Genomic DNA, 13,985 nt, shown 5'->3' on the forward strand with positions numbered 1-13,985 from the left:
TGAAAGGTCGCAGGTGCATTGCATAATCCAAAGGGCATGCGACGATATGCAAAAGTTCCAAAAGGGCATGTAAAAGTAGTCTTTTCTTGATCTTCTGGGGCGATGGGGATTTGGTTATACCCCGAATACCCATCAAGAAAACAATAATAAGCATGGCCAGCTAATCGTTCAAGCATTTGATCAATAAAAGGTAATGGAAAATGGTCTTTTCTAGTAACATTATTCAACTTTCTATAATCTATGCACACTCTCCACCCCGTTTGTACTCTAGTAGGGATTAATTCATTTTTCTCATTTTCAACAACTGTGATCCCAGACTTCTTAGGCACAACTTGAACTGGACTAACCCATTGACTATCACAAATAGGGTAAATGATACCTACGTCTAACAATTTTATGACCCCTTCTCTAACTACTTCTTTCATATTTGGATTTAACCTTCTTTGACATTCCCGAGAGGTTTTAGCATTCTCTTCTAGATGGATTCTATGCATACATATGGATGGGCTAATTCCTTTAATGTCTCCAATGGTCCAACCTATGGCTTCTTTATGTTTTCTAGGACATCTAACAATTTATCTTCTTGTTCTTTATCTAAAGCAGATGCTATGATAACAGGTAAGGTTTCAGATTCTCCTAGAAAAGCATATTTTAAATTTTCTGGTAAAGGTCTAACTTTGGAGACTCAGAAATTAATTGAACATGATCTAAGGGTGAAAAAGGTTCAACTTTGGTTTCATGTAAGGGTATAGGCTCTACCAAAGCATTCACATCATCATTAGAGTCATCCACATGCAAGTTCATACCAAAGTATTTTTCACAAAAGTCAAGTAAGTCATTTCCATCATCTTCACATATACTATCTATCATGTTAACTTCATGCACTTCTTCACACTCAACAGATTTAGCAACATTAAAAACATTCAATTCAACAGTCATATTTCCAAAATATAATTTCAAAACACCATTACGACAATTTATGATTGCATTAGATGTAGCTAAGAATGGTCTACCTAAAATGATAGGAATTTGAGCATGCATATTTTCCACAGGTTGATTATCAAGAACAATGAAGTCAACAGGAAAATAAAATTTATCAACTTTTATCAAAACATCCTCTATAATGCCTCTAGGAATTTTCACAGAACGATCGGCTAATTGAAGAGTTATAGAGGTAGGTTTTAGCTCACCAAGACCAAGTTGCTTATAAACAGAATAAGGCAATAAATTTACACTAGCACCCAAATCAAGTAAAGCTTTGTTAATAAAATGATCACCAATAATGCATGAAATTGTGGGACACCCAGGATCTTTATATTTAACAAGACTCTTATATTGAATAATGGAACTAGCTTGTTCAGTTAAAAACGCCTTTTTAGGAACATTAGTGTTTCTTTTAACAGTACAAAGATCCTTTAAAAATTTGGAGTAGGCAGGAATTTGTTTAATGGCATCTAAGAAAGGGATGTTGATACTAACTTGTTTAAAAACTTCTAAGATGTCATTATATTGGCCGCCTTTTTTAATTGGAAGCAATCTTTGTGGGAATGAGGCTTTTGGAATGAAAGGATGGATTAGAATTTCTTTGTTTGATGAGTCATTGAAATTAGAACTAGAAGGCTGACTCTTTTCTTTTTCTTTTTCGTTTTCAACCTCGGGTATGTAATCGGGTTTGACAATTTTCTTTCTAGACCTAAGAGTTGAAATTGATTTGACTTCTCCATTATGACTAGACTTTCCTATCTCATATTGACCTTTTGGATTAGGGATAGGTTGACTAGGAAATGTTCCTTTCTCTCTATCAGCTAAAGCAGTGGCGAGTTGTCCTACTTGTGTCTCGAGTTTGGTAATAGATTGAGATTGATTTTGTAGGATTTGTTGGGTGGATTGCATAAATTGTTGTAAAGTATCTTCTAAGGAAGGTTTTCTTTGTTGCGGATATGGTTGATTTTGTGGGGCATGAGCTTGGTTTTGTGTGTTGTATTGGTGCCCTTGATTCATTTGGGGTTGGTTTTGTCTCCATGAAAAGTTCGGATGGTTTCTCCAATTCGGATTGTAGGTGGACGAAAATGGGCTATCATTTGGTTTCCCATAAGAATGAAGAGCATTGGCCTCCTCAGAAAAGGCTTCTTGGTAGGAAGGACAGGATTGGGCATTATGGCACGGACTAGAACATATAGAACAGACATATTTTCTTGGTTGTATTGGAGAGTTTATAGTTTGGCTTATGGCTAAAGCTTTTACTTTTCTCGCTAATTTATCTAAAGATGTTCTTAAGTCTACTTCTTCTTTTACTTCATACCTTCCTCCTCTTTTTGGTGAATTAGTTGACCTAGACCTAGGATCAAAATAATTCCATTGTTGTGAATTGACAGATAAATCTTCAAGGGCGTCCCACGCCTCTTGTCCTTGAAATTTTAAAAAATTTCCAGTATGCATAGATTGAATCATTTGACGATTAGAGGGAGTCAAACCATCATAAAAATATTTTACAAGTCTCCATTTTTCAAAACCATGATGAGGACATTTTAATAATAAATCTTTAAATCTTTCCCAACATTCATAAAACTCTTCATTATCTTTTTGAAAAAACTCGGAGATTTCTCTCCTTAGACTATCAGTTTTAGACATTGGAAAAAATTTCAACAAGAATTTATTATAAAGTTGATCCCAAGTAGTTATAGACCCCGTGGGAAGGGAATTTAACCATGCTTTGGATTTGTCTTTTAATGAAAAAGGGAACAATCTTAGTTTGACCGACTCATCAGAAAAATTTTGAAATTTAAATGTTGAGCAAATTTCTAAGAAATCTTTGACATGCATGTAAGGATCCTCTCTATCTAACCCATAAAAAGATGGCAACAATTGAATGATTGCTGGTTTAAGCTCAAAATGAGTAGTAGAAGTTGTAGGTAAAATAATGCATGAAGGAGCATTAGATGAAATAGGTGCAAAATATTCAAGCAAAGTTTTTTTCAGGCACAGAATTTTCATCAACAATATTAGCAATAGGTTCCATGATGCTCAAATTTTTACTAACACTTTCAATTTCAAACAAAGATAAACGTCTTTTTACTAATCGTTTTTTAGAGTTACGTTCCCAATGATGCATACAATTTTCACAAACAAGGCAACAAGGATAATCTCAAACAAACAATTTTCTGATGTGGAAGATCAGTTAAAACCGCAACCACAGAGCATACTTAGAATTTTTAGAGATTTCACAACAATATAATTCTTATGGTTTACTTGTCCCCAGGCCTATTTGATTCCACTTACTCACGCACTACTAACAACTCCCCGAGGTTAATTAGTAGAGGCGGATTGGGAATTTTGTTCAAATTTCCTTTAAGCAAAAATTGCTTATGGTGAAAGGACAAGATTTAGGTTTCTCTTTTTTTTTTCAACTATTTTTCACAATATTGCACTAAAATATTATAGAAGACAAAGAAAAATAAGGCAAAAATTAAAAAAGATTAAAATTTAGGCAAGAGTAGGGAGGCAAAGAATGCCATCAACCATAACAAAATTAAGGTAAAAACTAGGAGGCACAAGTGCCATCAACTAAAACATAAGATAGAAGACTAGGAGGCAAACTTGCCATCAACTAGCTAGGAGGCAAAATTGCCATCAACTAGTAATTTGTGGAAATTAAATAAAATAAAAATTACAACAAAATAAATAAAGAAAATTACAACAAATGTTAGGAGGCACAAGTGCCGTCAACTAACAAAGATATAAAAGAAATAAAATTACAACAATAAATATAGATAGGAGGCACAAGTGCCGTCACTAAAAAAAACAATAAATATAGAAATGTAAGTATATTTTTTTTATGGGTGGTTGAATCGTCCCAAATTTCTTTTTATCTTTTTTTTTTTTAGTTTTTTATAGATATATATTTTTTTAGTTTTTTTTTTAAGTGCAAAAATTAAAATAACTAGTAGAAGAATTTACTAACCTTGAGATAATTTTCATTTCTTTTCTCTTGCAACTCCCCGGCAACGGCGCCAAAAACTTGATGGACCCAAAACGGGTATGTTTAAAATAAATAGCAAGCGCACGAATCGTTCATAAAGAATAGTGATCGTGTAAGCAAGGATGTCGAACCCAAATGAGTTGTCTAAAATCGAAAATGAAACTATTTTAAATCAAAAATAATAAATTCTAACCTAGCTCCAAAGATTGATGAGTTTTAATATTATGAACATAAAATAAAAGATTGAAAAATAAAGCTATTTAAGAGAATAAAAATAAAGCAATAATGAGTTGAAAATAAGTGTTAAAAGAAAAGATTATTAAGATACTAGAATCCACAAAATGTAAGTTTAATAATATTTATTAGTATATTGATTCCCAAGTTTTAGTGATAGTTAAAATAATTTAAACTATCATTTTCCAAAAAGATTTATAATTTTAAGCACAAATTTCTTATAAAAAGATAGGATTTTTCTTCACTTTTCAAAATTATAATTTCAAAGCATTTAGTGTAAATCAATCTAATGAAATAACAAATAAATCAATGAACATTATTTATAAGGCAAAACATAATATTTTTGTTCTAAGCATGGATGTGTACAATTTAATGACACATCTTACACAAAGAATATTATGTTTATGCACTAATGAAGAACAAAGTGTAAATATGTTCTAACAATCTAAAATACAAGATATTTAAGATGAAAGAAATATATGTAGAAGAAAAATCCATAAACTTTGTTGTATTACAAGGGAAATCAACATACAACATAAATATTACCTAGTTACAAGTTGCTTCATCATAATCTTAATAATCTTATGAAAAAAATTAGAAGCACATAACTAGAGTAGAAATTACAAAATAAATGACATACATACTTGCAAAATGCTCTTGAAAAACCCAAATGGAAGAGAGAATGGTAGAGAGAAAATGAGAGAAAAAGATGGTAACCAAAACATTAAGCACCCTAAAATGGTCTTGAAAGTCCATATTTATAGCCAAAATGAGTTTATTAAAATAATCAATTTAAATTAATTAAATTGATTAGATTAATTAAATAAAATAAATATGGTATGTAGAGGTAAATTATAGGGTGTAATGATGATGTTGTGGTGAAAATGTGTAGACAAAAGGGTAAAAAGTTTGCATTTTTGTCATAGGGGACACATGGTACATTTGGGCAATTTTAAGGGCTCAAGAAGTGGCTGATGGCAAGTGAATTCGGCTGGGCTTTGGGGCTGGGCAGAATGGGCTGAAGATGGTGCATGGCTAGCGTGAAGGAGGCAAGCCCACGGTTTGGGCTGGGCTGAAGATGGGGTGCTTGTGGGAGAGCATGAAGGCAGGAGCTTCATTGATGCAGCTGGGCCTTGAGAGAGGCTGGCAGGTGGCGTGGAATGGGGTGAAGGCTGATGGAAATGCAAGCTGAAGAGAAGACTTTGGTGGGCAGCTGGCAAGCACGTACGGCTGGGAATTCTTTCAGCTGGAGGAGTTGATGGAAGGCGTGGGCCTGGGCTCTAGCGTGGGCCTGGTGGTCAATTGGAAAAACAACCATTTTTCTTGTTACTTTCTACAAAAATATCACTTTGCCCGACAAATACATAACCATAGGTCTTCTCTTCCCATAACTCAAGCTTCCATCTCCTCCACCACCATGCATAACAACCAAGCCAACACTCATCCACAACTTTGATGATCTTCCACCTCTGGTGACCTTCTTCTTCTTCTTCAATGGTTGTTGAAATCAACCTATTGCTTTTCAAAATCTGTTTATTTTCTTCTTCTTTTGATCTAAAGTCGTTCACCACGATCTTCGTCCTCTGGCAATATTATTGTTCTTCTTGTTATTGTTGTTGTTCTTCTTTTGTCATATTTTTCTTCAATAGTTTTTATATTTAGGGTTTTATTTTATTTATGTTTGATACAGGGCTGAGTTAATTAGCCAATTACTTAATAGGTTATCCTGACGTTTTCACATTTGATGTTTTTTCCCATATCTAACTTAAATAACATGTTGATTATATCACTACAAAGATAGCTTTTTCTTTTTCTTCTTTTTTAATTTATTTATGCAATGTTCTTTTTTTTTTATTATTCTTTTTCATCAATAATTTTTTTAGTTTCTATATTGCTTTTCAAATCAAATCTGTTTTTTTAGTTCTTATTTTTCTTTTCAAATATGGGTCAGGTAACTGGTTATTAACAGTTTACAATCACATTTTGATATGTGTTTTATGAGATTTCTAGATCACTGATTACCCATAAAACTATAAATATAGGAAACATATGTTACTCATATTTTTTTTTGATGAAAAAAGAATATATTGAACACAACAACCAATTACAACTCAAGCTCAAAAAGAGCACCATCAAACAGAGACATTACAACATGACTAACTTCTCAATAAAAGCTAAATCTTTGTTCTTAATTTTTGTCCTAGGAAGTCTAATAACTCTAGCTTTCATATAAAATTTGATCAAATGATCAATTCTATCAACAGCCATAGAGAAAAAATTGAAAATACAATTGTTTCGATTCCACCAAATCAAATACACTGAAGCAGCTAAAGCAGCTGCTGCAATCTTTTGCTTCAGACCCTTAGGCCTCCCAATCATCCAAAAGGACCACTCTTCAAACTTAACTGGCCAAATATCACTTCCCAGCCAAACTGCAACTCTGTTTTCCAGTTAAACCTTGGCTTGTGGCTGAAGACCTTAATTATGTTTTTGAGTTTGATGATCGGCTTGGTGGTCGTGCAATTTCTGCTTTGGAAATGGCTGATGCTCAGAGATGGAGATCTATGGGGTTGGTTGATGAGCTTCGATCTTTTGGTTCTCATTACACTTGGACCAATAACCAAGTAGTTGAGGCTAGAATATTTTCTAAAGTGGATCGTATTTTTAAGAATGAAGCTTGGATGGATTTGTTTCCTGATTCTATTGCATATGTTAAGTGGGATGCAATTTCTGACCATTGTTTTTGCATCATTAAAACCATTTCAGCTTTAAACTCAGGTATTAAACCTTTCCGTTTATTCAATATGTGGGCTGACCATGAAGGTTTCAAAGATACTGTTTTGCAAAGTTGGAACAAGTCGATCAAAGATCATGGTTTAGAGGGCATAATGAGGAAATTGGTGAGGTTGAAACATGTCCTTCGCCAGTACAATAGAAGGGAAATTGGTGATGTTGAGCACAAGTTTAATCTTGCCAAAGAGAAATACCATTCTGCCCAATGTTAGCTCCAACAGGACCCTCATTCAGCTGATCTTCAAAGAGAGGAAAGGTCTACTTTTGAGACTTTTGTTAAGCAATCTAAATACTATGATAGCTATCTAAGACAAAGGAGCAAAATCAACTGGCTTCGGTTTGGGGATGATAATACAACCTATTTTCATGCGTGTTTGAAACAGAGGAAGGCTTCTAATCGAATTACTTCGTTTATTAATGATGTTGGGCAGATCAATGAGAAGTTTGAGGATGTAGTGGCTCACTTTTTAAATCATTTTCGTAGTATTATGGGCTGTCATAGTACGGCCTATGCTCCTATTCAGAGAGAGTGTTTAATTCATGGAGGCATCTTGTCCTTAGATCAGCAACTGAGATTGATGAAACCTTTCACCAAGAAGGATGTTACAGCTGCTAGGTTCAGCATTAATTCGATTAAGAGCCCGGGTCCTGATGGATATGGTTCGGGTTTTTTCAAAGTGATGTGGAAAGAGTTAGGAGATGAAATATCAGATGCCATTTTGGGTTTTTTTTTTTTATCATGGAATGCTGCCTAATGAGATTAATAATGCAACTATATCTTTGATCCCAAAGGTTGAGCATCCTACTAAGGCAGTGGAGTATAGACCCATAGCTTGTTGTAATACTCTTTACAAATGTATTTCAAAAATGCTATGTGGTAGATTGAATAAGGTTCTTCCTCTGTTAATTAATCAAAATCAAGGAGCATTTGTTAAAGATAGATTTTTGGCTCATAACATTCTTATCTTTCAGGATATTATTAAAGGATACAAGAGGAAAAATATCTCCCCTAGATGTGTGATGAAAGTTGACCTTAGCAAAGCCTATGATACTATAGATTGGCAATTTTTTGGAGGATATTCTTATTGCCTACTGTTTTCATGGTCAGTTTATTAGATGGGTTATGGATTGTTTAAAGGGCACATCTTACTCAATTCTGATGAATGGTAGATTGCAAGGAAGCTTTATTGGTAGGAAGGGTCTTAGATAAGGGGACCCTATATCTCCCTTGCTATTCATTCTTGTAATGGAGTACTTTACTTGGCTACTTATTCAAGCTTCGCATAATAAGGATTTCAGATTTCATCCTAATTGTAAGAAGCTGAAATTGGTTAGCCTTTGTTTTGCTGATGAATTGGTACTGTTTTGTAAGGGAGCTGCTAACTCAGTTTAGATTATCAAAGATTGTTTCAATTCTTTTAGTCTTACTTCTGGTTTAACAGCTAATTTGGCTAAGTCACAGATTTATTTTGGAGGTTTGGCAGAGGAGGAGTCTAAGCATATTCTGGCAAGGCTTCAATTTACTGAAGGATCTTTCCCTCTAAAGTATCTTGGTATTCCTCTCAGGCCGACTAAATGGAAGGCAGGTGACTGTGCTACAATCATCAAAAAGATTCACTTAAAACTCCATAATTGGTCCAGTCGTCATCTTTCATTTGCTGGGAGAGCTCAGCTTATTCACTCCGTGTTATTGGGGATAAGATCATTTTGGATGAGTATATTCCTCCTCCCCAAGAGTGTTGTTAATGAGATTGATCAATTATGCAGAAGATTTTTATGGGGGACTAATAATAGTAATAGGAATAGAAGCAAATTTCATCTCACTGCCTGGGAGAAGGTTTGCTTTCCTAAAATTTTGGGTGGTATTGGGTTTAAGGATGGGTCCAAATGGAATAAGGTGTTGTTAGCTAAATACCTTTGGGCTATTTCCTCAAAACAAGATATCCTCTGGGTGAAATGGGTGGATGCCATTTATCTCAAAGGGCAGAACTTTTGGGATTATAAGATCAGTTATGATGTGAGCTGGTACTGGCGTAAACTTGTCAATCTGAAAGCTGTTATCACTCAGGGTGTTCTGGAGAAGGCAGTCAAGAAGAACAAGCTTAATTTGAGAATGCTATATGTTAAAATGGTTAACAAAGAGAGGGTTCAATTTGCTAATGTGGTTTGGTGCAATCTGGCAATTCCCAAGCACATATTTATTTTATGGCAAGCTACTATGGGGCACTTACTTACCCGAGATAATCTGGTGCATTGCCATCTGAGTTTTGACTCTTTAATGTGTCCGATCTGTGATCTGAAGCAGGAAACTCATGACCACCTATTTTTTAACTGTCAGTTTTCTCAGCATATGTTACTCATATTGCTGCATATATAAATAATCATTTACCATGCAATGAAATTAAGAAAAATTATAATAATTGTGGCACTAACCAATTACCATCTTCAAAATAAGATTTTTTTTCTAATTGAACCACTACATCGGTAATCAACAATCATATATGCATGCGATGCTACAAGAGACTTAGAGCATATTTAACGTATCTTACAAAAAATACAATTCTAATAGTGTTCCAAAAAGTGTGCCAAATTTGGCACATAGTAAAAGTTGTGCCGAATTTGACACAAATTATAGTATGAGCCAAATTTGACACATCAATAAATGTTACTTTTTTATTTACCATATTACTATTAATTATTATAATTGAGTAGTTAACAATTAATGACCAACTATATATCATTTTTATTTATTTTTTTAATGACAAATTTCTTGGAGTACATAATTTGCATAATAAAAAATAATAAAAAAATAAATTTTTGTATGTTCTCAATAAATATTAAATGAATTATTGACTTTTTTTTGTGTTAATTTGCTTTTTGTGCGTTGGTGCACAATTACAAATATTGGCCAATGATAGCATTAACTAAGAGCATCTCCAATGAAGTGCAAAATTGGTGATGCATTACTAAAATATAGTTCATTTTACAAAAAAAACTTGCTCCAATGGTGTGCCAAAACTAAAAGTTTGACTAAATTTGACACACAATATAACATGATGCATATTTTGCATCACCATAAATGCTACATTTTTTTTATTTACTTTTATGTCATTTTATCATTTTTAGTATTATTTTTATCTATTTGCAATAAATGCTATACTTTTTACCTTGTTATTTTATTTTATTATTATCTTATACTATCAACAATAAAATATAAAGTAAAATAATTCTTTTTTGTATATTTTCAATAAATATCAAATTAGCATTAATGAAATATTAAATTTTACAACATTTTTTACAATTGTGTTTTGGAGCATAATACTAAAAATTGTGCTAAATATATAATATATTGACTTTTTGTCCCAAATATAACACACTATATATTTACATCTCTCATTAAAGATGATCTAATTTTTTATGCTAAACTTAGCACAAAATTTACATATAGTAAGAGTATCTTTAGTATTTTTATGTGTTAACTAGAACTTGGATTTTTAAAGGCATTAGAAACAAATTAGTTCTAAATAGATTTTCAAGTTTGAAATTCTTGAAAAAGAACAAGAATAAAAACAAATACACTATACGGCTAAAAAAAAATCTAGCTAAAATTACGTAAGTGTAAAAAAAACATTAGAAAAATTGATCTAAAAAAATAAATACAGTAAAAAAAACCAAAATAGAATTACATGCAATAATTAAAAGAATTACAAACCTATTATATCTCTATATATAAAAAAAAAAATGTGTAGATAGCATAACTTTTTGGTTTTAACGGTTTTTATTGTTAACTTTAACGAAATATTAAATATTTAACACAATATACATTTAAATTTGTAAATCCTAAAATTGGAAAATTTTATAAAAATATATTTTTATTTAAAAGATAATTTTAAATTCCTAATTATTGTGATTTTCGAAATTAATGTCTTGAATTAATTTGTAAAGTTTACAAATAATTCCTTATTTAGCTTGATATTATCACAATATGTTTATAGAGGGAATTTGTATATTGGTTTTATAAAGAAAATATTTTGTGCTTACTCAAATGTCCCCGCCAAATCCGTGTCTGTCAAATCAGAATCATCTAAAAATAGCACATCTTCATTAATTTAGAATATCTTCATATATTATTGCTTTTATTAGGAGATTCTTTCTTAGTCTTTCTGAGCACAAAATGGACTCTATAAATAGGCTTCTAAGGCCTTGAGAAATAACGAACTCTTTGGTATATAGTTTGTGAGTGAATTGTAATATTTGTGAGAGTTCATATTTTGTATTCAAGATCATTATATTCATGTGATCTTGTAGTAAAATGAGTGTTTAGCTTTGTGGTGAGTTTATACCACTTTCATGAGTGAATGCATGTTGTAATTTGAACACAATTCTTATAGTCTTTGGGAGAAGATTTTTACAAGCCTTGCGTCGGGAGGATGCAAGCACTCGCCGGCCATTGAAAGGAGTTCAAGTGGTTGAGCATTTCAATCAGAATCAGATTAGTGAAGAGAAGTACAACAAAGTTGCGACAAATCTCAAGTGAGAATCTTGTTTTGTTTAAGTCAATATTTTGTACTTGTGATTCTTTCTTAATTGGTTTTATTCGTTGGGTGTGGCCCCAAGGAGTAGGTTATCCGAAAGAGTTTCTGAACCTTGTAAAAATTCATTGTGTTCTTTATTGTTTTTGCACTGTTTTTTATTGTGTTCAGATTCTGTCATGATAAGTTTGTATTCTGTCCCGACAGAGCTGAAATCTGTTTCAACATTCAATTACCATTCCACACCTTAATTAATTTACTTGGTTTAATAATTTGGTAATTACTAAAAACATAATTTCAATTGGTATTAGAGGGAGTCACTCATTTCTGAGTGTGATATTGGTTTATTCCGTTTGTTGTTCTTGTTGTTGCAATGTCTTTTTTCACAGAAGGATGTTCCATAACTCGCCCCCCTTTACTCAATGATACAGTTTATCCATATTGAAAAGTTAGAATGGGAGCCTTCATCAGATCTCAAGATGAAAAAGCTTGGAGAGCCGATTTTAAGTGGTTGGACTCCTCCAACAGAAAGCAATGATATAACTAAGGTAAAATCTAAACTTGATTAGACTGATGCTGAAGATAAACTGTCTAGTTACAATAATAAAGTATTACGTGCTATTTTTAATGGTGTTGGTGAATGTTACATTAAATTGATTTCTTCATGTGTTTCGGCCAAAGGTGCTTGGAAAATCCTTCAAACCCAATTTGAAGGAACAACTGATGTCAAGCGTTATAGGCTTGTTATGCTCACAACAAAATTTGAAAATGAAACCCTCATCAAATTTTATGAAAAATTGTCAGATATTGCTAACGAATATTTTGCTCTTGGTGAAAAACGTGAAGAGAATTTTTTGGTTCAAAAAATTGTTAGAGTTCTTCCTGACAGGTTTCAGACTAATCTCACTACAATTGAAGAAAAAAAAGATCTGGACAAAATAAAAGTAAAATAATTGATGGGTTCACTTCGAACTTTTGAACTAAACCAACAAATTAGACAAAAAGGTAAAACAGAAGAAATCAAGGAGAAATATTTTGCCTTGAAATCTTCCAGAGAAAAGAAGGAAAGTTCGGATGATGAGATGACCTTGTTAACAAAAAACTTTCAAAAGTACATGTAGAAATTGGGAAACAAAGAGGTCATATCCAAGAACCCAAAAGGTAATTTTTCTAAACCTTTTGAAACTAATAAAAAGGGAATTCATGTAGGGAATGTGAAGGGTTTGGACACATTCAATCCAAGTGTGCCAATACCTTAAAGAAAAGGAAAGTCATGGCAACTACTTCGAGTGCTCAAGATTTTGAACAGAGTGATAAGGAAGACAATAGTGTTGCCTTAACCTGTGTTCACAAAGGTATGCTTTTTTTCCTCAGTTGATTCCAAGGATTTGGTATGCCTCAATAATTTTGTTCAAAATGATGAAGAATCTAACTTTGACTCGGATGAATCTGACTAAGATGAAGAGTCATTGAAAGATTCTTACAAGATAATGTATGATCAATGGATGAAAGTTTGCTCAGAGAATCGATTAATGGCTAGCAATGATAAGAAATCAGTTGAAAAAAATTAAAGAACTTGAGTTGATTATTGCTTCCAAAAATAATGCAATTAATTATTTGAGTAAAGAAATTGATCTTATGCAAAAAGGTGTCGAAATGCTTAATCCAAGATCTGGAATTTTGGATGATGTTCTCTCTGTAGGAAAAAAGGCTAGTGATTTCAGTGGATTAGGATGTAATGGATCTGAATCTTCTAAGAAAACGAATTTTGTTAAATTTGTGAATTATTTGTCTGTTGTGACAACTAGTCATTTTGCAGGAACAAGTGGGTCTTTGGAGAACACACAATTGTCATCTGTTCCAATAGATTTATAACTAAAGAGAATTTCTTCGAAGAAAAACATTGGACAATTTGTACCATTTTGTCATTTTTGTGGTATGAAAGGATACATAAGACCTAAGTGTTTTTCTCTGTTGAATTTGTTTGAAAAGAATTATGTTAAACACTTTGGTAGCATGAATCAATTCTTGACCAAAAGAAATTCAAAATAAAAAACAACGAGGGTCAAGAAAAATATTTCAGTTTTTTTGGCAACCTTTACATGTCATAAAATACATGCATCTAGTTCATGGTACTTTGATAGTGGTTGTTCAAGATATATGACAAGTAATGCCAGTGTAATGCCCTGGTTACTCCAAGACCGTTAATGTGAACTTTAAACAGTGCTTAACTCGCTAAACAAGTCATTAGATTATAAACGTGCATCTAGGTGTCATTAATAGGCTAGGGTAAAAATTTCGGTAAAAAGGAATGGGTATATTTTATTTAAAATGTTAAACTGTACATGGGCCCATAAAAACGTTTCCAAGTTATTTACAGTCCAAAATGGTCATTATAGCATAAAAATTACAACCCGCCGACCTAAGCGAAAAAATATAGGGTTAAC

At 32.6% G+C, this 13,985-nt stretch overlaps 1 non-coding gene across 1 annotated transcript; it reads left to right on the top strand.

Annotated features, from left to right (window-relative positions):
- Positions 1-2,509: 2,509 nt before the first annotated feature.
- Positions 2,510-2,616, top strand: LOC133820498 (small nucleolar RNA R71). The gene has a single exon (XR_009886906.1). It is a non-coding gene; the product is annotated as a small nucleolar RNA R71 (small nucleolar RNA).
- The last annotated feature ends 11,369 nt before the right edge of the window (positions 2,617-13,985 follow it).

Source organism: Humulus lupulus, chromosome 2, assembly GCF_963169125.1.
Source record: "Humulus lupulus chromosome 2, drHumLupu1.1, whole genome shotgun sequence".
In the NCBI taxonomy this organism is placed as follows: domain Eukaryota; kingdom Viridiplantae; phylum Streptophyta; class Magnoliopsida; order Rosales; family Cannabaceae; genus Humulus; species Humulus lupulus.